Here is a 25,521-nt window from a genome sequence, read left to right as displayed (position 1 = left end):
CAACGTCTTATAGGTACATCCAGCTGCAATTTGGCAACAAAGTGTGGAAAATTCTCCATGATATCCTATCTCTCTAACCCAAGAAATAGATCTTGGAAGAATTAAAAGCACAGAAGCTGAAAAGAAAATGAAGATCTTGAGCAGCAGGCAGGCCCATTCGTTAACAACCCACACAGCAAGAAAAGTTTCCCATAATTCTTCCCCTAAAGAAAGCACGTGAAAACGTGAAAATGACAGTTCCAACAGGAGAGATACATAGTTGGTGCTCCTCAGTTTGTGATCCTCAGTTAGTGCTCCTTGGAGTGGTGGAGTATTTCATCTGACTTAAGGACCAAAACAAAAGAGAAACAACCTGTCCTCACCCTAGCCAGCAAGCATCAGACAAAAGAAGTAGCCTCCAAAGACACAGCCTACTCCTCAGAACCTGGGCACACCTTCCTCAAAAGGAAAGGGGGAGCTTGTAAACGGCAGTGCATTGGTAATCCAGAGGGTCTGAGGTATTTGTGGTGGTTTCAAGCAGGAAAGGAAGGCAGGGAACCTGCTAGTGTAGTGTAGAGGCACTGGCAAAGCTATTTCTGACTCCGAACAGAAAGGCGGGTCTTGAACCAAAGACAGGGCAGAAACTCAAGGCGGCAACCTGCAGGCAGGAGCTGACACAGGCATGGAGAGGGGCTGCCTACTAACTTGCTCCTCAGCTCACCTCTCTTACAACTCCCAGGATAACCTGCCATGGGGTAGCACGACTCCCAGAGAGTCAGACCTTCTGACTGAAGTCATTAATCAAGAAAATGTCCACACAGACTTACCTACAGGCTAATCTGGTATTGCATTTCGTTAAGTGAGGTTTCCTTCTTTCCAGATGACTCGAGTTTGTGTCAAATTGATGAAAAAAAGCAAACAGAAACAAAAACAAAAAACAAAAAACAAAAAAACAAAAACAAAAACAAAGAAACAACTATCACCACAGCTTTACTCCTATCAGAACAGTTCAGCCACATGACTCCGGCTTTAGAGTCCAGAATAGAGGGGATTACTGGGACAATTGATGCTGGTTAGCTGGAGCTAAGAAATAAGCGGTAATTAAGAAGAGACCAGCGTCAGTGAGGTGAAATCTTCTGGGAAGTGTTTTCTGAGAGCACAGAAGCTGCATTCCAGAGACAGCCAAGGTTGTACCTTGTGCTGCAGCTAGACTTGATAATGTATAAGTCATACCCAGGTGGTACTGGTTTTGAAGGCATGAAGGGGTCATGAAGAGCAGCTGAGGCTTGGCACTGTGAGAGGCCACAGAAGGACATTGGTGAAGATGCAGCCTCAGTTGCAGTTGACCGCCCAGGCCTGAAAGGGTCATGCAAAGATGCTGAGGCTTGGCACCATGAAGTGAAGAGAGGCTATTGGCGAAGCCTGACTGAAGCAGAAGACCCCAGCGTATTGGGGATGCCAGTGCCATAGCATGGTCCCCAAGAACAGCAGCGGCAGTGGAGTGGATCAACGTGACTTAGAGTGCTACAGAGGGCAGAGCTGGAGAAGTGAGGAGGAGGAGGCCAGAAGATCAAGTGAGGATCCCAGAAGCTGTAACATTGAAGCTGCCTTGGAAACTTCAACAGGGTCTCGATGCCAGAGCTATAGGGAAAGTATCTGCTGAGAAAAGCTGCTAACAGGGAGTGGAACCTGTGGTTAACAACGATGGAAAAAAGGAGTTGGCGAGCTGAAGACTGCTCTGACATTAGACATGGAGCTGCAGAGTTTGGAATTTCCAAAGCTGGTTTCCTGTCTTGTTTTGGAATTACAGTTAAGTGATTGGATAAATCTCAGAAGAGACTTTGAACTTTGGACTTTTAACACTGTTGAGACTGCTATAGATGATGGGGACTTTGGATTTTGGACTAAATGTATTCTGCCTTATGCTATGTTTAGGTGTGGCCCCCATGGACATGTTTGAACAAGCCTATGGGAGCCAAGGAGTGGAATGTGATGGTTTATATATGCTTGGGCCAGGGAGTGACACTATTAGGAGGTATAGACTTGTTGGAGCAGGTGTATCACTGTGGGTACAGACCTTAAGACCCTCTTCCTAGCTGTCTGGAAATCAGCATTCTGCTAGCACCCTTCAGATGAAGACGTAGAACTCTTAGCTCTGCTGCACCATGTCTGCCTGGATGCTGCTGCCGTGCCGCTGCCTTGATGATAAAGGACTAAACCTGTAAACCAGCCCCAATTGAATGTTGTCCTTTCTAAGACTTGCTGTGGTCATGGTGTCTGTTCACAGCAGTAAAACCCTACCTAAGACAGCAGCAGAGGGGGGGAAGCCCTCCAGGAGCCTTTAATAGAGGAAACAGGAGAATGGCTAAACTAGCACTGAACAGAAACTCTCTTTCATAAAGAGAAAATGGCAGGCGGCTATCCAATAATAAAGTCTTATACATTCAAAATACTAACGTTCATCAAGCTAAAAGCCTCCAACAGGAGAGACATTAGAATGTCCTGCTGACGTGTGACACTGAGGACTGTCTTCAGGATGCGATGGACAAGCACAGAGAGACTTCAAAACACAGGCGAGGGAAAAGTTAGAAGACAGGAACCATAGGAGCACAGTTCCCACATCTTTTCAAAAACCAGCAAAATATATACAAAAGCTGATGGTATATGAAGACCTCAAAGAAATCTTCACCAAATTTAAAATATAAACATTAAAATATCTAACATATCATCCAAAATTACAAAGTGACAGGGAAGGGGGAGCAGCTTCGGGGGTGGGGGGGGTGTTCAGCAGTATGGTGCTTGCTTTGACTGAGCAAAGATGAAAACAATCTTGGTAATTTAAAAGATAAAACCTCTGGAATACTGTACTGGCTGTTGTGTGTGTCAGCTTGACACAAGCTGGAGTTACAACAGAGAAAGAAGCCTTCCTTGAGGAAGTGCCTCCATGAGATCCAGCTGTGGAACATTTTCTCAATTAGTGATCAAGTGGGGAGGGCCCTTTGTGGGTGGTGCCATCCCTGGGCTGGGATTCTTGGGTTCTATAAGAGAGCAGGCTGAGCAAGCCAGGGGGAAGCAAGCCAGTAAGAAACATCCCTCCATGGCCTCTGCATCAGCTCCTGCTTCCTGACCTGCTTGGGTTCCAGTCCTGACTTCCTTTAGTGATGAACAGCAACGTGGAAGTGTAAGCTGAATAAACCCTTTCCTCCCCAACTTGCTTCTTGGTCATGATGTTTGTGCAGGAATAGAAACCCTGACTAGGCCGGGCAAGGCAGGTGGATCTCTGAGTTCAAGGCCAGCCTGGTCTACAGAGTGAGTTCTAGGACAGCCAGGACTATACAGAGAAACCCTGTCTCGAAAACAAAAACAAAAACAAAAACAAAAACAAAACAACAACAAAAACAAAAACAAAAACCAAAAAGCAAAAAACAAAAACAAGCAAACAAATGAAACCCTGACTAGGGCAACTAGGAAATTCTAAGCGACTATATAAAGTAAGTTTGTAACTAAATAAGGGAAGGAAGAAATCAGAAAGGAATCCCAAGGAAACACAGGAAAGAGAACAGAGGGCCAGTGGACGCCGCAGCAGAAAGCGATGGTTCTCCTGTTGACTTGAGCGACAGCCAGGTAGCAAGCAAAGCTCGCAGAGTCTTCTTGGAGAGCCACAGCCCACACAAGCTCGCACCCAGGTCCATGCAGGGAGGCTGTGTGGCTCAATGCAAAGCGCCTGCTGAGCTAAGGCTAGAGAGTTAACCTTTACCTTTTATTATTTATTAAAATAAACCATGTTTCTTACACTAACAATGTAAAATTTAAAATGAAATCATGTAAGATATAAGTATATATAATTTAGGAGCAATAGGATAGAATGTGTTTTCTTACAAAAAACCTAAGGCTACAATATGAGACTGGTAAATTTAATAAAATATATAACTTCTGAATGTAGAAAATTAAATAAAATTAAATTTTAATTAAAATTAATTATTAATAAAATTAAATACAAATTACAAAATTTTTAAATTAAAACCAAACTATATGCAGCAGGAAGTTAGTGTCTTTAATATTGTAAACATTCATATGACTCAACACCAATAAATAAAAATAAGTCACCAGCAAAACATTTAGGGAATATGACAAATTAAAATGGTAATCATATCCTTTTTTTCATGATAAAATGGTACTTATGCTGCTATTAGGACTGAAAATTGTCATTTTACAAGTACATGGAAAAGTTTAACTACACGCAGTTTGCTTAGTTTAGTGTTAACTGCGGGAGGGGGTGCAGTGTGTATGGTGAACAGGAGTAAGTGTGCCCGTGGCGACCAGCCAGGACATCAGCTCTGCTGGAGCTACAGGAGGTTGTGAGCTGCCTATTGTGAGTGTTGGGAACCCAGCTTGGGCCCTCTGCAAGAACAGTATGTGTTCTTAACCCCTGAGCCTCCCCTCCACCCTCCAGCACCTACATAGTTTTTCCACTTATTTTTTAGAATTTCATATATGTGTGCTATGTTAACTTCATTTACACCCAACTTTACCTCTTCTGATTCTTTCTGTCCCACGCTCCCTCAGAATTCATGTCCCCTTTTGTTTTGTGTGTGTGTGTTCTCCATGCAGCTGAAACACAGTTTACACAGTATTCACACATGTATGTATGTATGTATGTATGTATGTATGTATAAATTCTACTTGCAGCATCTATTCAGTGTTTATACGGCTGGCCACCTGGGGTCAGCTGATCGATCAGCTGTCCCTAGAGAGCACCTTCTTCCCCTCTAACCTGCATTCACTCCTTCATTTAGGAATGGCGCCTTGGAAGACTTCCCCCATCTGCTTTGTATTGCCAACTGATACTGTCATTGCTCAAGTCTTGATTAGGCAACTGGTTGTGAGGGATTCACAGGCTCAGCTCCTGTCTTTTAGAAGATACAATGTTGCAGCCTCCTGGTCCTCGGCTCTCTCGGTGTTTTCATCTCCCGCACTCTTCTGTGCAGGCGCCTGAAGCGTCAGAGAAGGGCTTGTGTTGTACGCATCAGCTGCGGCTGGGCACCCTGCGGTCAGCTGATCTCTGCAGTTTGAGCAGCTGTGGAGTTCTGTGATGGTCTCTGCTTCTGGGTGGAGGACTGAGAGCTGCACTTAGACTTTTAAGTGACAGAACTACATTCTAGGAAGTTGTCATAGACAAGATAAAATGTGCAAAAGAGGATTATGTAAGGATCTTCTCACAGTAACCTTAAGAGAAGATGGCCATGATCTCAGGGCACAGCAGTGATTCACTGAAGGAGTTACAAAGGAATGATGAAGAAAACAGATTGTAATGTGGCCGACGGTGAAGAAACATCAAAACACATCAGCTTGTATATAAATATATGCTGGTAATGAGAATAAGAGTCTAGGTAATGATGGAGTATCATTCCGTGTGTGTATTGTTCCTTTCCTATGAATATATCAGCCATCTAGCACATAATAATGTCTCCATAAATAAGGTGTGTCTGAACTGTGAAGTACAATTATTTATGTAATCGCACTGAAAATTAATTGTAAATATAAACTCTACAGTTTAAACCATGAAGTCTAATGTCAATGTATATAATAAGCTTTGTATGTCATACTAATTAATAAAATACATAGAATATGGGCTAGGAAGATAGCTGAGTAGCTAAAGACGTTGCTATACATGAGGGCCTGAGTTCATCTCCAGAACCCACATAAGAAAGCCAGTATACAGTGGATAGGGGTGCAAGCTTGTACTATTAGTCAGAGGAGCTAGAGACGGGTGGATAGGCGTGCAAGCTTGTAATATTAGTCAGAGGAACTAAAGACACGTGGATCCCTAGGGCACACTGAGAAGCCAGCCTTGGCTAATTCCTAGTCAAGGAGAAACCCCTTCTGAAAACACACTGTATGGCAACTGAGGAGGACTGCCACTGGAGGCTGTCCTCTAACTACACACACACACACACAATTACACACATGTGCACCCACATACGTGAGTATCTTAGTAACTGTTCTGTTGAGTGGAGACAGCCTGAGTAAGGCAACTCTTGTAAAAGAACACCTTTAGTTGGGGGCTGATTTACAGTTTCAGAGACTGCGTCCTCCATGGTTGTCATAGCAGGGAGTAAGGCAGTAGGCGTGGTGCTAGAGAGTAGCTAAGAGCTACCTCCTGATCCACAAGCAGAGAAGGGGAGAGACATGCTCAGGCTGGCATGGGCTTCTGAAACCTCAAAGTTGGCTCCCAGTGGCTCACTTCCTCCGACAAGGCCACACCTCCTAATCCTCCTCAAATGGTGCTACTCACTAATGACTAAACTTTCAAATATGTGAGCCTAAGAGGGGCATTTATATTCAAACTACCACACATGATCATTCACGTACATGCATAACACACACACACACACACACACACACACACACACACACGATAGATAGATTATATATCAGAGATGATTGAGATACCTTAAGAAATAATGGGAAGATGGAATTTTTAAAATATCAAATTATCATTGATTTTACATTTCTTCTTTTCATGGTTTCTACAATCATTGGCAATAAATACTTCATACTGGGAAAGAAAAAACAAGCTTTATGATCTGCAACCATGGCCCTTTAAATTACATTTTTGAAGAACATCTAGTTTATGAAAAATAGTCACAGACCATAATATAATAATATAATATAAAAAGGAGTTGTATATACTATAATACACAAAATTATCACAAATACACATGCACAGGCTTGAAGACCACAGAGTCATATTAATCTATAATTTGATTTTACTCAGTGAGTAATGAAATTATTTTTATCTCCTTGTAATATTCTCTATTTTCCAGATATTCTACTTTTGGTAGAAAAAGTACCTCTCTTCTGTAATCAGGAAAAAGCCTGACAGGAAAGGGATGGAGAAGATGTTTTTGCTCTTAAAAACTGGGAAATGGATGGATGGGCTGAAGGTCCACCCAGACCTCAGCAGATTGTCTTACACTGCAGGAATTCATTCCCATCTTATCCCTGGAGGACACATTTTCTGCAACTGCCCATGCTCTGCTCTGAACATTATTAACATATTAATCTCTTCTCCTTGGGTAGGTCTCTCACATTGCACACTTTCTATCTGAGCCATGAAGCCACACTTCTCCGGTCTCTGAAAGATCAAGGAGCTGGCCCAAGTGACAGGCGACCCACGTGTTCCTGCAGAGGCTGGGGTGTACGCGTCCTGGCTCCTGGGCTCATTTTCTCAGAAAACAAGGCTTTCAGATCCCTGGGATAAAGTCTGAATGAATGCCCATGCTCCACACCTTCCAAATCAGGGTCAAGGATATTGTTGCCCACTTGGTTAGGGGCCCTGCTCTAAAACGCCTCCAGGGACCCCTGCATCGTGAAGAGGGGACTAAACTATGAGCTGTACATCAGGGTGGCCCTCAAGAGGGGCACCTAAGGGATGCTTAAAGGTCACTTTTCTTTAATTACTGCCCTATGTCGCTGCTTAGGTTTAGCCTCAGAACTGCAGAATCAGGGAAGCCTGTCTTTGGCTGTCACACAATCTCCTTACTCTTAGAATCCAACAAAGCTCTCTCAACCCCAGCGCTACATACTACATCAGAAATGCTAGCCATTTACACCTATGCAAATCATATGTACATTTCATTCAGGAGACTTTCTGCCAAGGCTCCTCCCTGGCCCAAACCAGAAAACAAAACAGATTTCAACAATCTGTCAGAACCTAAGTGGCACAGCGTCGAATAACCCACAGTAGGTTCTAAAACACATCAGAGTAGCTTTTCAAGAGGTAAGTTTCCATGAACTATTAATGAAACAGCTTTGCTGTTTTGGGAGGGGAAAAAAAAGTCTTCAAGTCTAGCATTTGAAATTTAATCCAACACAGAACTCTTTAAACATCAAATCTAACATCTCCAGCACAGTAAACACCAAGTCCAGAAAGCATCATTAGCCTAAGTTAAGAGCGAAGTGTTCGCTGCTCTTTCCTCTCATCATGAGAGAGACTGCTCAGGGGAGATGTTAGAGAGTCCACATGCCATGTGAACCTCATAAATATATGACTCTTACCGCCTTTGAGTATCAATCACATGAAGGAAATGAATTCCCTGGCAACATTCTTTTTACTTTGCCAAAAAAAAAAAAAAAAAAAAAAAAAAAAATCTCTCTCAACTACCACGCTCATCTTACGAAGCAATGAATTCAAATTAACTTCTCTACAATTTGGTGCGCTGTTTGCATCTCGGGGTGTATAACTGTCCATTTCAATCTCCTTCCAGAAGGAAAACCGGAAGCCCTTGAGGTCTTTCTGCTTCCAGGCCCACAATCATGCTGCAGAAAGAAAATTACCAGCACCCTAAGTGAAAGGCTCCCCTGAGATCTTCCAACTCTACCCTGAATTCCTCTGCACCCATAATGCTGACCTTTTAGAATTTTAGAATGTGTTTTAGAATTTGAGAGTGCTGAGACAAATCTCTTTTGATGTTTAAGGAAAGTATATTTGTTTCAGAGGAAACCACTATTTCTTGCTAGAAAGACAAAACAGTTCATTAGTATGGATGGGGACTCAGAAGTACACTAATTGATGGCTTTCTAAAGGGTGGGATGTTGAGTGGTACTACCTCCCTTGTCTTGAGTGTCAAATTATCACTTCACTATGCGGACCCAGATTTTGGGGTTTCAATCCATCTTTAAAAGAAGTATTTGATTAATCAAGTTAATGAGGGCAGTTTTCAGCTAGTGACAAATGATGCTTTTTTTTTTTCAGGCCAATACAAAAAAGCTAGAAGATCCAACTCTTGTGAGAAGAGAAGACATAGTATCAATTTGAACTAGGTTAGGGTGGAAGACATAGTATCAGTTCCAACTAGATAGGATGCCTAGTTTAAACCTCGCACTCATCAAGCACGTGAGTCAGAAGCAAGGGTTACTTAACATTAACTGCATAGCGTCTGCACATGAGCACAGCCATCAGCAAATGTGGGGTCTATTTAGGAACACTCTAAAAAGATGCAAGTGTGAGCTAATTTAAATTTGGCAGGTTTCAAGAACAATGTAGCCAGATATTTAGTTTCAAGTTATATACCCATGTGGTGAGAATGGCCATTAGGATAGAAAGAGGGTGGCCCATGTGCCCCTCTTCTTTTGGGGGCCTAAGTATTTGGTAGGTATTTGGGTTGCCCAGTAGTAAGCATCTGAAAGTAAATGATCTGAGATGGGAACAGAAAACTCTAGCCTGACATGGCTGGAGTAACTGAGAGAGCATAATAAGTAACTATAGAACCATGGAACAGAACAGCATTCTAGAGAGGAATCTGTGTGTCTGTAGCCATCCCGTTCTCAACTATGACACACAAAGCAAAACAAACAAAAATCAGACAGACAGACAGACAAAGTGCTGGAAAGGACAGTCTCTCCAGTAAAGGGAGGTCAGACATCTGCTTACAAAGTATCCCTTTTGGAGCAGGACCCTTATCTCTCTCATCGTATACAAAGATCACCTCAAAATTAATCAAATTCCAGCCAGGCATGGTGGCTCATGCCTGTAATCCCAGCACTTGGGAGGCAGAGGCAGGCGGATTTCTGAGTTCGAGGCCAGCCTGGTCTACAGAGTGAGTTCCAGGACAGCCAGAGCTACACAGAGAAACCCTGTCTCAAAAAACCAAAAAACCAATAAATAAATAAATAAATAAATAAAAAATCAAATTGCAAAAATAAGATTCCAAAATAGACATTTCTAGAGGAAAAACACTTCAAGATAGATAGTGTCCATGTCCAAGGTTTATGCAGTCTAGTACTTGTGTATACAGTCCATTATACATTATAGCATGATACAGAATGCATTAAAAGACTAAATTTCACCAATTTTCAGGGAAATACAAATCAAAACTGCCATGAAAGCCAGGTGTGGCAACAAAGGCTGCGCTAACGGTAAGGTGAAGGCGAGCCTGGGCAGCACAGTGCGGCCCAGCCTGAAGTGCACACGCGGAGCCTGTGTGGTGCAACTCGTGTGGCGGTTCATCCTGGAGCTCTTGTTACTTACGCGGCTGAGGCAGAATGCTTGTTTAAATCTAAAACCCCAATACCAGCCTAGGAAAAATGCAAAATCATGTCTTAAAAATGAAAACAACACAAAACAATGAAAATATCATCAGCCTTTAGATCCTAGTTGGAATTATCAAAAATGCAAAAAAAGGCAAAGGCCACTTACAAATGAAGGAAAGGGAGTTCACACATTGAATTCTACATGAAGGCTAATGTCTCAATTAGCATGGCTGTGGCTATGATAAAACACACTGACCAAAGCTAACGTGGGGAGGGAAGGGTTTGTTTTGCTCACACTTCCAGGTTCACAGTCCATCCACGAGGGACCTAGACAGGAACTCATGCACGGCAGGAATCTGGAGGCAGGAAGCGATGCAGAGGCCATGGAGGGGTACCTGGAGGGGTACCAACTTGCTCCTCATGACTCGCTCAGCCTGCTTTCTTACACAATGTGCAGGGGTGGCACAGCCCACCTACAAACACACACACACACACACACACACAAATAGATAATCAAGATCATGCCCACAGACTTGCCTACAGGCCAATTATGTGGAGGTATTTTTCTTAATTAAGGCTCCTTCTTCCGAGATACATCTAGATTTGTATCAGGTCTGACAGCAACCAGCACATCTCCCAAACAAAACCTCTGGAACTAGTATTTTATTAGTAAGCAGTAAGTCTGTGAATCAAACCACCTTCCATGTAGCTCATGTGAAGTCCATGTGCTTAAGTCCATAAAGGAGGGCCAGTCTCACTTTGTTCCTGAGAGAATCAGAAGAGCGCAGTGTCAGGTGACCCTGGGTGTCACGGGAGCACCCTGGCCATTATTTGAGGAAATTTCTTTGTATGCATATATTTTGTTCTTGTTGCAGAGAATTGCTTCACACAGATAAATGGTTGCAAATAGTAAGGGGTGCCCTGGGGTTAAAAAGATCATTGGAGTTTTATTCCAGGAAATTGCCTGACTTAACCCGGCACCCCAAGCTAACACATCGCTCCTCTCCACGGCTGTAAAAACTAGTTCCTAGCACTTTTGTTTATTACCATTTTTCGAACAGATTTTTTTTTAATTTAAAGGAAATTTTAGCATACAGCGAGAGTTAATCGCATGCAAAGTGCATACAAACTGTCTGTCGAGTATTCCCTCAAGTTTTATAAAAGTCTTTCCCCTACAAATCCCAAACCTGTGCTTGTTCTAAGAAAGTCCGTATGCCCTGATGATTCCTCCTTCCAGCAAAACGGTTGGCTCAAATCAGCCTAACCCTGCTTCCTTCCTGGTAAGGTTTCTCTAGCCGTCAGCACACAGGTGTTTCCTTTCCTCTTTGATGACAGAGTGAGGAGAGCAGAGGCCTGGATGTGGACAGAGAAGGTGCTTGTGGTCCTCCTGATGGGTGTATAGCCAAAGACTGGGACAAACCACTAAGAACAGAGCAGGAAGCTGGAGAACTCAGTGAACCAAAGTCCTCGCCTCTGTCATCCTCCACAGTCAGCTGCATATAGCCATCCTGAGGGCAGATTATAAAAGCCAAGCATTTCTACCCTCCCTGTCTCGCATAGTATAAACTAAAACAGGGTCGAGTATCCAAATATATACACACAAACATAAAACGATCTGCAGGTGAAAGTCTAGAAGAATCCAAGACAGTGCACACAGGCAGGGTCGGGATGGAATCCGCCAAAGGTGATGGTAATGTTTCTGTTGTAGTGACTGAGCAATGGCGACCCCATTGTGTGAGATGTGAAGGGTCCAAGCCTGCATGAGGAAATGAAGACCTCTGCTCCTTCTTGTTCTGCTCTGAAAATCTACAAGGTATCTACATATCCAACAAGCAGATACAAATGGCTGCTTTGTACCCACAGATTTAATAGGGATCACAAAGATATTTATAAATGTAAATCATAGGGCTGGAGAGACAAAGCAGCAGTTAAGAGCTCTTGCTGCTCTTCTGGGGGACCTGAGTTTGGTTCTCAGCAGCCACAGAGGGTGACTTTGAAACTGCCTGTAGCTCCAGGTCTAGGAGCTGATGCACTCTTCTGGCTTCCTCAAGCACCAGCACATCTCTCTCTCTCTCTCTCTCTCTCTCTCTCTCTCTCACACACACACACACACACACACACACAAAGGCACTCAGATTCATATACTCTCTTTCATACACACACACTAACACACACACACAACTCACACAACACTCTCACACTAACCCACATACACTATCACACACTCACACCCATTCACGCACACTCACAACTCACACACTCACATGCACACACAGAAAGGGTGAGGGAGACAGAGAGAAAGAGAGAGATTAATAAAAAATAAAAGTTTTATAAAATAAATATAAACTATATCTCTTTGCACCTGTTGAATATCCATATTTACACTGGCTTTCAGGTGATCTAGTGAGGACGCCCAGGGATTTTGAATTTAGAATATGTTATCAAGCCAGATGTGGGCAATGCTGGAAGTTCCTGTCTACATTCACAATGTATTTAGGACACCTAGAATTTAAATGTAAATAACAGAAGAACGATATCAAGATTCTGCTATGACTGGCAGTTTGCAAGTAATTGGGCTCTGATTCTGAGGGGAAAGGCAATTCCTTATTCTCTCTGGAGGCGCAGAAACCCATGGTCTACTTTCTTCACACAGCAGAAGGAATTACAAATCATGTGCTCTTGAACATACACTCTCTCCTCTGTTTTTATTACATTTTAAATAAGACTTTAAAAATGCTAACTTATCAGAAATACACCAGAGAAAACAGCAGCAGCGTGACTGTAACCCCCACTAATGAGGCACTAATGCATAATTACTGTAATACACGCACTTCTCTCCACAGACGAGTATTTATAAACACTGAAACAGTCTAGTTTGCAATGAAGCCTTGTGCAGAGATTGTTTTTCTCTTGTGGTTTGTCCCTTCTTATTGTGGTAATATTTAATGAATTTCAGAGGCTCTGCTCTTTCTCTGGAAATACTGAATGAACCTGTGCATAAAGAGTGTGCCTCCTTCTATGGCTGTGGAGATGCTGTACCAGGGCACCCGTGAGAGAGCTCGGCCATCTCCATTTCACACTCAGAGTTGGGCTTAGTGACAAAGCAAACACTGCTCTTGCAAAGAACCAGAATTTGGTTCTCAGCATCTCCACAGGGTGGCTCAGGATAGCCTGTAATTCCAGCTCCTGAGACTCCAATGCTGTCTTCTATCCTTACATGCTCAAATACACACACACACACACTTAAAAATAAAATCTTTAAATATTCACAATTTCAAGAGAATACATCAGGTTAAGACCTTCTGATTGACAGGAGTAATTCCACAGACAGACAACTAATTCCACACATGGAAACAAGAGAGACAGAGACAGAGAGAGAGACAGACAGACAGATAGAGAGGGGGGTCCCACATGCACACATACAACTTGTGATCTCACCTTGAGAGTTTACTAAAGTGAGATGTTTCTGAACTCCATCGAGTGTCTGTGAAGTTCACTGCCTCTTCAGCAACAGTGGCACAGTGCCCTCCACGGCCACCACCCCCTCCTGCTGCCCACCTGGTTGAGGCAAGGCAGCCCAGGGACATCACTTGTAGAAACAAACTTTAAGGAACTTAATTAGTCCTAATCTTGTCAGCTTTGTCAAAATCCCTTGGCTAGATGCCAGTCACAAGTTCTGCCTTCCGTCCACGGACATGAATTAGGGAGGAGGTGTCACATGATAGAGGTCCTTTTCTCTGAGTGAATCTGCATAATGTATAGAGTCCCAAGAAATCTAGAAGAACAAAATCAGCAGGAAAAAAATCGGGAAAGACAATGGCCGGAAGTGGAACATGCAACAACTACCTCTAAACATACATAAAGATGTTCAACCCCATTTATACTAAGAAAAATGCCCATTAAAGAGAGAACTCTGCTGGTTACAGACTAGAGCTCCAGTATCAGCATGGGAGCTGAGGGTCCTCCTCACCAGCGCAAATTTGTTTAATTCTTAAGAAAAACTATTAGCAACATCTACAAATTCATGTGCTCATCATCCTGGAAATCCTACTCTGGAAAGCTGGTCAGCATGTATGTGAGGTTACAGAGAGGTCAGCAACACATGTAAGAACAAAAGATGGCCACGACTCAAACCCCAATGTCCAGCGGAGGTGTGGTACACCAACCATATTCACAAACTGTCTTTACTGGCTGGTTTTGTGTGTCAACTTGACACAAGCTGGAGTTATCACAGAAAAAGGAGCCTCCCTTAAGGAAATGCGTCCATGAGATCCAGCTGTAAGGAATTTTCTCAATTAGTGATCAAGGGTGGGAGGGCCCCTTGTGGGTGGTGCCATCCCTGTGCTGGTAGTCCTGGGTTCTATAAGAGAACAGGCTGAGCAAACCAGGGGAAGCAAGCCAGTAAGAAACATCCCTCCATAGCCTCTGCATCAGCTCCTGCTTCCTGACCTGCATGAGTTCCAGTCCTGACTTCCTTTGGTGATGAACAGCAATGTGGAAGTGTAAGCTGAATAAACCCTTTCCTCCCCAACTTGCTTCTTGGTATTGATGTTTTGTGCAGGAATAGAAACCCTGACTAAGACACTGTGCCATGGTCACTGAAAACAAGAAAGAGAAAGCATTACAAAGACCACCATGGTCAAACACGAATGTGTTTGTATAATAATTGTAGATATAATAATTGGCTTTGTAGAAAGAATAGAAAGCTAAGCATACAATTTGTATGTCTATATATACATAGAAAATTCTGGAGTATACGAATGTTTAGTATCTAGAAAGCATATGTGCCCATAAATATATGATTAATATACAATTGATAGATGATAGGCAGTAATGTAATATAATATTTAAGATACTACAGTAACTCAGCTATATCCCTTATAAATATTAAATATACAAATATATTACACTATATGTATAGATGATAGACAGAAAGATAAATAAGCTGGCATGACGGTACACACCTTTAATCCCAGCACTTAGGAGACAGAATCAGGAGAATCGCTGTGAGTTTGAGCCAGCCTAGTCTACAAAATGAGTTCCTAGATACTCAGGGCTCTGTTACAAAGAGAAACCCTGTCTCCAAAAACAAACAAACAAACAAAAGGCCCCAACAACAACAAAAAAGAAAGTCAGGCGGGCAGATAAATGTAGTTATTATATACAAGCTTTATCATGACAGGGAGAGAGCAGAAAGGGTTTCTCACCATTAGCTCCTTGTGTGTACAACAGTTGATTTTCTTCTGTAGGACTTTACAGTTGTGTTTCCAGGTGCTCTGCAGCCATCTAAGTTGACTTAAGGAAATATGGCAACTTGAACCTGTGTATTTATCTCTTCCTCTTGTACATTACAACCATGACAAAGTGGCCATTAGAGGCTGTAAGCCCACGAAGGCAAGAGACACAGACCAACAGTCAACAAACAATAGGAGAGAGAGCTTGCCACCTCAGTTGAATGCGAACAAATGTCCTTGATTTCACAAAGAAGAAAAGCCTGAGACTGTAGAGAAGAAAAAGAAATCAACAAAAGACAACTCTGTACGTGATGCCAGAAGCCATTTACCCCATCACCACCAAGCCAATGTTCTTAAGGAGCTTTGCTGGTTCAGTCATTGTCCCAACAGATGGGACAAGCTAGAAAAAGCAACTGGTCAGTCAGAACAGCAGGAAGCACGAGGACCCGAGGTCAGTTCCCAGCACCTCATAAAAGCAAGAGCCCAGAGTCTGTAATTCCAGTGTTGGGGGGGGGGGATTCCTGGTGTTACCGCACAGTCAGCGTAGCCAAGTCGGCTCGAGGTTAAAGGAGAGACTCTATCTCAAAAACAAACAGAAATAAACAGGTGGGGAAAGATTGAGGAAAACTGACCCTGATCTCAGGCTTCCACAAGCAAACCCACACAAGGCACCCCGCAGACACCCACGCACAGTAGCTGAGTAAGTGAACTCGGAGGATGGAAGGCCTTTGTGCTCATGGTTTCTGTCCCTGGTTGTTTCCAGAGTGTGATAACACAGTCCTCATACGGGAGCCTGAAGGAGCCTCAGACTGCTCCCTTGTTGGAACCAGGGAGCAGGTGGGGCCCTAAGGTCCCCTGATAGGCCAGCCCTTAATGACTCCATTTCTTTCCGTCAGACCCCACCTCTGGTTTGTTTCGCAGTTTCCAATTGTGCCGTGAGTTGGCAACCCCACCTTTAGTACAGGATCTTTGAGGGTCACTGCAGGTCAAAACTGTAAAACCAGTTTGTATTCTAAATTAAGCGTAACTCTTCCAAAGCCAAAGTAAGTTTCTCCTTAAAAATAATGGATCTTAGCAGGGTGAGGGTGGCCCACATCTGCGATCCCTCCACTAGGGAGGCAGAGGCAGGCGGATTTCTGAGTTCAAGGACAGCCAAAGTACTCAGAGAAACTCTGTCTTGAAAAACATTAGTTATATCATTTATTAGTGGAGGCAAATGCTTACTAGAACAATGGACTTCAAAGAGGAAATTCAAGGCTGCGGTTAAGGTTTGTTGTGCAGAACAGTACTTGCTACACGTGTGTTAAGAGCTAGAGTTTAGAGCCCCAGCACCCACACGAATGCCCAGCGGGCAGGGCAGAGCACTTGCAAACCCAGTATGCAGGGAGTGGAGACTGAGCAGTCCCAGCAGGCTGGCTAGCTGGACTAGAGAATCAGCAAGGTCTGGGTTGAAGAGAGAGACCTTGTCTCGATGAATAAGGTGAAGGGTGACCAAGGAAGACACCCAACACCAGCCTCTAGCCTCCGTGTGCACACGCATGTCTGTGTATGCAGGCAAACACACATGTGAATGTGCACATGAGCAATATGAACACATGGATCTGAAGGAGATCTAGAGAGAGAGAATTCAAACTATGTAGAGCCTTTGCACAGAGCACAGAATGTTCAAACCTCAGCTGTTTCCCACTGCCTAAATGTCCTGTCCTGCAGAATCAGTCAGTTACCTTGACAGTTTCTTTAGTATACAGATTGTATTTACCTGAATTATTAATGCCGCTTTGTTTGTGCCATATCTTAATTTCCCCCTTTCGCTCACCTGTCTCGAGTGTTTTGAATCATGGTTTAGGAGCTAGTGAACAATGTGTTTCTTTTAGAAAACTGGATGGTGCCACCGGTGGGGTTGTGTGTGTGTGTGTGTGTGTTGTGTGTGTGTGCTACTAAGAGATTACTCTGTTTTCTCGGTTTTGAAAAGTGAACATGTCTTGTTTTCATAAACTGTCAGTCAACAAAACTTTAAACTGTATCGAATGGATAAAAGATAGGCTTTAAAGTATGGATTGTATGTCAGATAAGAAAAAAACATAATACATGGAGACTCCAGGGGGCAAGGAATTCTCAATAAGAAATAAGTGCCTGCAGGAGAATTCCTCGGGCTGACAGAAATAAACAGCAATTAGCAATGCTCACGAGACTGTCATTTTGGTCATACAGACAAGAACTTATTATTTTTTTTAACCATCGCCCTATATAGAACACAATGGCCATGTCCAGAGCCTGTGCGATTTATCTGGGTTTTGTTGAAGCTAAAGTTGTGAATAGAAATAGTCAAAGATGGGAAACCAAGAATGGTAATGCTCAGCTATCATTTCAACCACTTCAAGGCCAAGATGGGAAATTTGTGAGTTCAAAGCCAGCTGAGCTGCAGAGTGGGGGAGGGGTAGTCTCAGCACTAGTCCAAAGCCCCTGTGTGATCCCCAAAACATTCTAGTGGTAGGGACTGAAGACAAATTCTTCACTTTTAAGAGTAAATGAAAGGGGAATTAACACTCAGATCTTTTTTGGAAGCTGAAGAGATGGTTCGACAGTTAAGAGCAGCGGCCGCTCTTTCAGAGGACTTGGTTCAATTCCCACCATCCACGAGGTGGCTCACACCATCTGTAACTCCAGTGCTAGAGACCTTCTTCTGGCCTCTGTGGGTACCAGGCACCCAAGTGATATAAAAACAATCATGTAGAAAAAAAACAAAACACCCAAGCGCATATAATAATTTGACTGCACTTGAGGGCGTTCTTCTTCGCATCATTTTACAATAAACTAAACTGAATTACTGAAGAGAAGAGAGTAAGTCGGGGTTTCTGCAAAAGAGGCTTGAAACTCTAGGAAAGTCACCTCTCAGCAGCTCCCACTGAACCAGCGCGATCAGCTGAGACGTTAAAACGAAACAAAACAAATGTACAAACACCACACAAGCTCATTGGGAAGAAAAAGAAAAAAAAGTTCTCCATCTTTGATTTCCTTCAGAAAGATGAAATGAAAGGGGCGGCAATACATATTTCAAGCCCTGTGAATTCACAATGGGGCTTTAGAATAAAGAGCAAAAACCTTAGAACTAGCAAAGGTCCGTCACCATACACATCTTTTCTCACAGGTACCTTGTAAAGGAAGTTGTGCTGGCTAGAGGGACCAGCTGGTTTGCCACACCTTCAGGAATAAACAGCGCAATTCAGACTGCATCAGTCCAGCCGGAATGGACCGTCACTGGCGTCTCTCGGACCTCTCCTCTTACCACGTGCACCTGTTTTCATTCCAATGTGTCGGGAGAGCATCGGGAGAGCGGGAGAGTATCGGCTCACCGCTCACATCTGAGTGTCTCTTTGTACTGTCCCACAGCCCAGAGTTGACCAATCCCATTAAATTGATTAAAGTGGTCCCAGAGACTGCCTAGGCTTTCACACTGGCCTTAGATGAAAGGCCAAGGAAGCTTCCTTCGGAGGGTGCGTCAGGCTGGGATGGGAAGTTATTTGGATGAGGTGTTGAGTTGTGTGGATTTTTTTTTTTTTTTGATGGATTGATTTTTATATTTTTCTGTAATTTTCAAAGAGGTCAACAAAGACACAAAGGCTCTTTCGACAGAATCAGAGAGGTGGCTTTTAGTACAAATGATCTCTAATTAGGCCTTTGTTCTTAAAAAAAGGTAGCAGGGACAGCTGATGGAGCCAGCACTCCGTCCTGGAAAAGGGTGCATGCACAAGAAGCACCGCTAATGTCCCAGAGTTGAACAGGATGGAAGTGGCCTCAATTGAGCTGAAAATCTAAAGGAAGAAGTAAGAGCTCTGAAAAGCAGGCCTCGGGGCTGCAGACTGATTGTGTGTGCATATAGGCGATGATTGTGTGGGTACATATGGGTGTGGGGGGTTCATGTGCATGTGCGTGCATGTGCATATGTGTGCACGTTCATGTGTGTGGTGTGCATATGCATGTCTGCATGTGTGCGTGTTCATGTGTGTTCATGTGTATATATGTGCATGAGTGTGTATGTTCATGCATGTGCATGTGTGTGCCTGTGCATGAGTGTGCATGTGTGTGCCTTGCATGAGTGTGCATGTGTGTGCATGTGCGTCCATGTGCATGTGTGTGCCTATGCATGAGTGTGCATGTATGTGGGGGTCTAAAGTCACCTTCTAGCACTTTTGTTCTATACCCATGCATGTTATGTTTTTAAGACTTTATTTCTATAATTTTAATTGTTTATGTGACTAGGGGTGTACAGGTGCTCAGGTGCCTGCAGACTACAGAGGCCATGCCATCAGAGCCCCTCCAGTTGAAGTTACAGGTTAGTCATCTCATCAGTTGTCTGTTTTCTACCATAGGAGGAAAGGGTATTAAACAGTAGCTACAAGGGGTTGAACTCTCTGGGGGGGTTTTTTTGTGTATTTGTTTTTTATTTGTTTGTTTGGTTTGGTTTGGTTTTTCACTGGCTTCACAAATCATAGGATCTGGAGAAAAGGACAATGGCTTAACCTAAGAAGTTCGGTTTTCTTGTCCATAAAAGGGAGGAAGCAGGGCAGAGGCTGTAGGAGAGTGGTAGGACACTTGCCTGGCATCCAGTAGGGCCCAGGTTCAATCCCTAGTACTAAAAAAGCAAAACAAAACAACCAGGAATCATAATTAGCTATTAAATATCTACATCTTTGAGCTAGTAAAAAAAAAAAAATAAGTCAAGATAAAGCTTAAGTATTTACCCAACACCGGAACTACACCATACATGTAACTCATTTTAAAAATTAACCTCATCGCCCCCTGTTCTGGAAAGACTCAGTGAAGCAGTATTCGGCAAAATCAGAACGGGGAAGTGGGAAGGGGTTGGTGGGAGGAAAAAAAAATTAACCTCATCGATGTGAAGTCTTTTCCTGGGGTCCACAAAGCAAGTTTATAAACAGCATATGATATTGTCTGATATGCAAGCTTTTACTCTAAAACACCTAGATTTCTGTTATAGTCCTATCATTTCCTTTCTGTGGGCTGTAAGTAACCCTCAGAATAGTAATATCTTCATCTGTAAAACGAGAGACACCAACAGGATATCTGTGTCTTTGTGCTGGTTGGTTTTGTGTGTCAACTTGACACAGGCTGGAACTATCACAGAGAAACAAGCTTCAGTTGAGGAAGTGCCTCCATGAGATCCAGCTGTGGGGCATTTTCTCAGTTAGTGACCAAGTGAGGAGGGCCCCTTGTGGGTGGGGCCATCCCTGGGCTGTAGTCTTGGGTTCTATAAGAGAACAGGCTGAGCAAGCCAGGGGAAGCAAGCCAGTAAGTAACACCCCTCCATGGCCTCTGCATCAGCTCCTGCTTCCTGACCTGCTTGAGTTCCAGTCCTGACTTCCTTTAGTGATGAACAGCAGTGTGGAAGTGTAAGCTGAATAAGCCCTTTGCTCCCCGACTTGCTTCTTGGTCCTGACGTTTGTGCAGGAATAGAAACCCTGACTGGATGGTCTCTAAGTACGCTCTCAGTAACATCAACGTGAGTGACTGCTGCTCAGACCCACGGCCACAGAGAAGACTTTTTCTCTCCTAGACTCATGGTTCAATAGACTGAAGCTCAGTTCTTCATCTCGTCCTCCAGGACCAAGAGTTTGGGACTACACTAGCTCTTCATTGCTGTTTCAAATTCCATAAACATCCAAGGCCAAATCCCATGGACACCTTTCCATAAATGGCCTTAGAACTTGACTATGAGTTCACTTGTTACCTGCCATGATTTTCTTGTAGAAGGTGTTATGCATACCCTGGTAAAATCTTGCCACTTCTTAACACCACTAGATGCTTAGATCATAATTCTGTTTAACCCCTTCCTGACTTTTTTATATTTCTGCACATTGTAGATTATAAAGTGAATGAAGACTTGAAAAGACATTACTATTTTTTCTCTAGACGATGGATATTTGTTTATATTTACTCATATTTTTCTTTTTCTTTACATTTTTTGCATTTCTCTGTGCTGTGTGCATATAGGGTGGGGATATGGCCCAGTGTGTGTGGATCTCAGAGAGCAGATAACATTCTCGAGTCAGTCCTCTGCATCCTCTCCGGGTCCTGGGACTTCAGCTCGGGCTCGGCAACCCACTGAGTCATTTGGCTAGCCCCAGTCGCTGAAGATTCAGGGAGACAAGTGGCATTAACTATAACTGTTCACAGCTCCAACTTTCTTTCTAGTGAGCCCTTCTCACATGAGTGCCAGGCCCTGGGAAGCTGACCAAGTTCTCTCTGAACAACAGCAACAGATAAAAGGCCCCGTTCCTAGAAGGATCTAGAGTGAAACAAGCTGTGCTTGCCGCTCTATCTAAGTCTGTGCTGTTTCATAGTTTGACTTCATTAAGATTTTAGGCATAAAGCTATATGCCTCTGTAGAGGAAAAATCGTGTTCCCACTGTCCCCTGGCTTCTTTTCTCTGAAGATGAAAAAGAACTTCACAAAAGCAATGACCACATGGGTCCCAGCAGCTCCCAGACCCGGGAAGGAACAGCATTTCATCAACCAGGAGGTTTAGCAATCACTCATACTGACCTCCTGGTATTTCCCCCCCACATCTACAAAAAGTATCAATTTGTTTTCTCTTCCTCATCTCTTTCTCTCCCTCTCCCTCTCCCCATCCCCCTCACCCATTTCTCTCTTCCTCCCCCTCCCTCTCCCCCTCCCCCTCACTCTCTCTGCTGGCTCCTATAATCCCTCAGGACAAGATTTCCTTAAAGTGCCAGCTTAGAAAGCACCGCCATGTGTCTTTGCTACCTAGCCCTGTCACTGGCATGCATATTTTCCATGGGTCCCTTGACCCAGGTAGTACGAGGTTTAGTTTCATTTGGTTTGCCTAAATAAAATAGCATTAAAAAGAATTAGTCATTACAAAGACTGCACTAGACTGAAAGGTTAATAATTAACTAGGGCTCTGGAAAATACTTGAAGCAACCTAACTCCCTAAAACCAGAAAGCAAACTCGTGGCGGTGAAGTACTCTGCTACTGGCTACACCTCCATCCGTTAAGACTGCTTTCTTAGAGACAAAAAGAGGTTCTTCCTCTCCCGGCAGAATTCTTAGTTCATTGGGTCCACATCATCGAATAGTATTCCAACGCCAGTCGAAGCCATAACATTCATGGTAATTTAAGATTTATACAAACTCCACTTAACATTTTATATAAATCTCGCTTCGAATTTACTTATTAACCTAATGGGCTTGTGACTCCAGTTTCAGATGTCAGCCCCCACCCTGAGAAGCTGTAGCGACAAGTGTAACAACACTGCATACTTCTTACCTCCATCATCGAAGCTGAGAGCACTTTGTCTCCGGGTTTTTGAAGGGCGTGCCAGCCACAAAAATCACGGCTTCTTCTCGCCTCAGAGAAGGCCTGTTATCTGCCATCAAGCCAAATCCAAGGCACCGCTGAGTTGTCTTTAACTTACTACAGGTAAGTTGTCTACCTCTAGGTGGCGCTGTGCCAGCGTCTCCTCCCTTAAGAGTTAATCCAGTGGGTGCAGGTCAAGGGCCTGGCTAGGGGCCCACCCTAGGGGGCAAGTTCACCTTTTGACATTGCCCTCCCAGAATTCCGGGTCCTTAGCTGTGTCTGCCTGACTTTGAGTCTTCACTACTCCTTCGATTGCTTCAGGGCCTGAGCAGCCTCGCAACTCCCTGGTGCTCCAGGCTTCCTCACTCCCACCATGCAGCTGCTGGGGACTGACCTCGGAGCCTGCCATTCCAAACAGCTTTTCCTTCCCCTTTCCCTCCTCCACGCACCTCCTGATTTACAGTTTGCTTGCTTTGGGTTTGTCTCCTGGACTAACAGAAACTGTCCCGAGCTTCCATTTGAGTCCATTCTTAAATTCTTTTACCAATGTAACTAAGAACCCCAGGGCCCTCAGTTTTCCTAGGATCACACAGTGAGTGACTCCACTAGGGTACCCTGAGATTTCTGGTAACACTGTTTTCCTGCCTTCTTTAGTCAGCGGAGAAAACAAACCCAGACCTGCACCCTAGATGGCACCGTGTCCTCGCTATGTAGCACAGGTTGGCCTCAAACTCTTGATCCTCTAGACTCAGCCTGGTAAGTAGTTGAGCTTAAGGGTCTACACTATGGCAGACCTTACACTGTTGTTTAAATAGCTTAAAAATAAACTGTCATTACGGGGGGCGGGGGGAGTTCTAAAATTTAAAATTAATGATAATTAACTTGGATGCTGGCAAATCTTTTAAACAACCTAACTCACTGACAAGGTATAAAAATCAAGACATTGCACTTTTAAAATCCACATGCCCTGCTTCTTTCCAAACAGAGTGTTCAGCAGTACGTGCAGCGGGCATCCGGCCCACACCCTTTATCACGCATGCGCACTTGTTTGACAAGCCAGCTCTATAACGCTGAAGGAAAGGAACTTTTTTTCCTGACCCCCACCAGTGTGTTGGGCAGGGTTGTTGTACTTGATTCTCACCCAGGCCCGACAGGCAAACAGCGGACACCTGTACAGTTCGGACCAAGCAGTGGGTTTGAACTTACAGCACTCGGGTACCCTTACTCTCTCCTCTGTAACATGAGACCTGCATGTTTTCTCTGCGGACAGCTGAACTTACTTGGGGTGGGGGCAAAGAGCGGAAACGGGGGTGAATGGGGGGTGTCAACATCAAAAGTAACTAATCCTTATAGTTTACTCACTAAAGTAAGTTTTAACACACTTCTAAGAAGTTAGTCGTTTCACTCCTGAGACCAACGGAGACCCACAGCGATTAGACTGACAGACAGACCTGAGTAGCCCTCTCCTTGAGAAAGCGATAGGACCTATCTATGTATCAATTTGCTTATCCATAAAATTAAATTAGTATACTTGTCCTTTAGGTTTGTGGTGGAGATTAAATTAGATGGTATGTAGCATAGTGCTTGCTGTATGAACACAGTGCTGGGGAAAAAAAAAAAAAAAGAATGATTGCTTACGTATTCCCAAAATGAATAAGAGTCTTTCTGAAGCAGAAGCAAGGTCAATCGCTTCTGGAATCCTCCACCTTTGTTCAAAGCTATTGAATAAAAGAGGCAGGAGGCAGATGTAGGCCTGTCTTGTATTTCTTTCTGCTCAGCAGTGGCACACAGTAGGGACTTTTGACAGTGGAATAATGAATGAATAAAATTGTTCTCTATATCTCTCTAAGAATATGGAAAAAGAGAAAATTCCTATTTAATGCTGGAGTCTTTTCCCCTCACACGAACCCAGTGCCAGAGGCAGCGGGGAGATGCTTGTGAGCACTGGAAGCAAGATGGGGCCCTTACCTGAAGCTGACATCGATGTCCTGGGCAATCAAGATGCAGAACGAACATCGTAATGAATTGGATGCAAAAGTAGGGCGGGCCAGGTCATCCTCCTCACTGGGGAGATACATTAAAAACCTGTGAACCGAAGACTTGGCTGAGGACCTGTGTCTGGAGCCCTTATACAAAAGAGCTGTGAACTCACTTTTCAAGTGGTCCCTGGGAATAACTGGAAAACTTACTGGAAGATGGAAACTTCTGGAAGCTAGAGATGACGTGCAGATAGTCAGTTAAAACATGAAACAATAACATAGTTCAGTGGTCCTCCAACATTACCTCGGAGAAAGAGAGAGAGATGGGAAGGGGAGGGGGAGGGGACAGGAGGGAAGGGGAGGGGGAGGACGAGGTGATACAGGAGGGAACTTGGCAAGGAAGCATTTGGCAGCTTCGGGAGAAGACAAAAACGGCTAAGGGATGATTGTGATCCAGCGCATTGCATGTGCTTATATAATGGATTAGTAAATTTTCTTATACTTACAAAGTTGCAAAATAATAATTGATTTTAAAAATAATAATCAAGCACCTATTATATCCAACATATTTGAGCCTTCATGATGTTTTCTCAATGGGGAAAACAAGAATGTCAGAAAGACAGTTCAGCAATTAACCAGAAATTACGTTTCTGATGACTTAGTGTGCCCTCTGGTAGCCGCCTTGAATCTGAGATGTAAATGTGGTGACTCTTCACTCCTGGTCACGATCCTAGAAAATGCCCTCTGAAATATTCGGGCTGGTACAGTGTGCCCCCAGTGATGGACGCTTCTCGTTTTTATATCAGGACAAGGGGGGGGAGCGTGGATCCCGTGCTGCCTCTTTCTGTGTAATGTAGCGAGACAGCATGCTCACCGAGGCATACAACCAGGATGTGTCACTTTGGAGATGAAAATAATTTCCCTTCTCTAGCAAGATACTTTACACAAAACCATA

The sequence above is a fragment of the Apodemus sylvaticus genome, chromosome 11 (genome assembly GCF_947179515.1).
Source record: "Apodemus sylvaticus chromosome 11, mApoSyl1.1, whole genome shotgun sequence".
NCBI classification, from domain to species: domain Eukaryota; kingdom Metazoa; phylum Chordata; class Mammalia; order Rodentia; family Muridae; genus Apodemus; species Apodemus sylvaticus.
The sequence above is the reverse complement of the archived record's forward strand: the minus strand, read 5'-3'. Positions refer to the sequence as shown.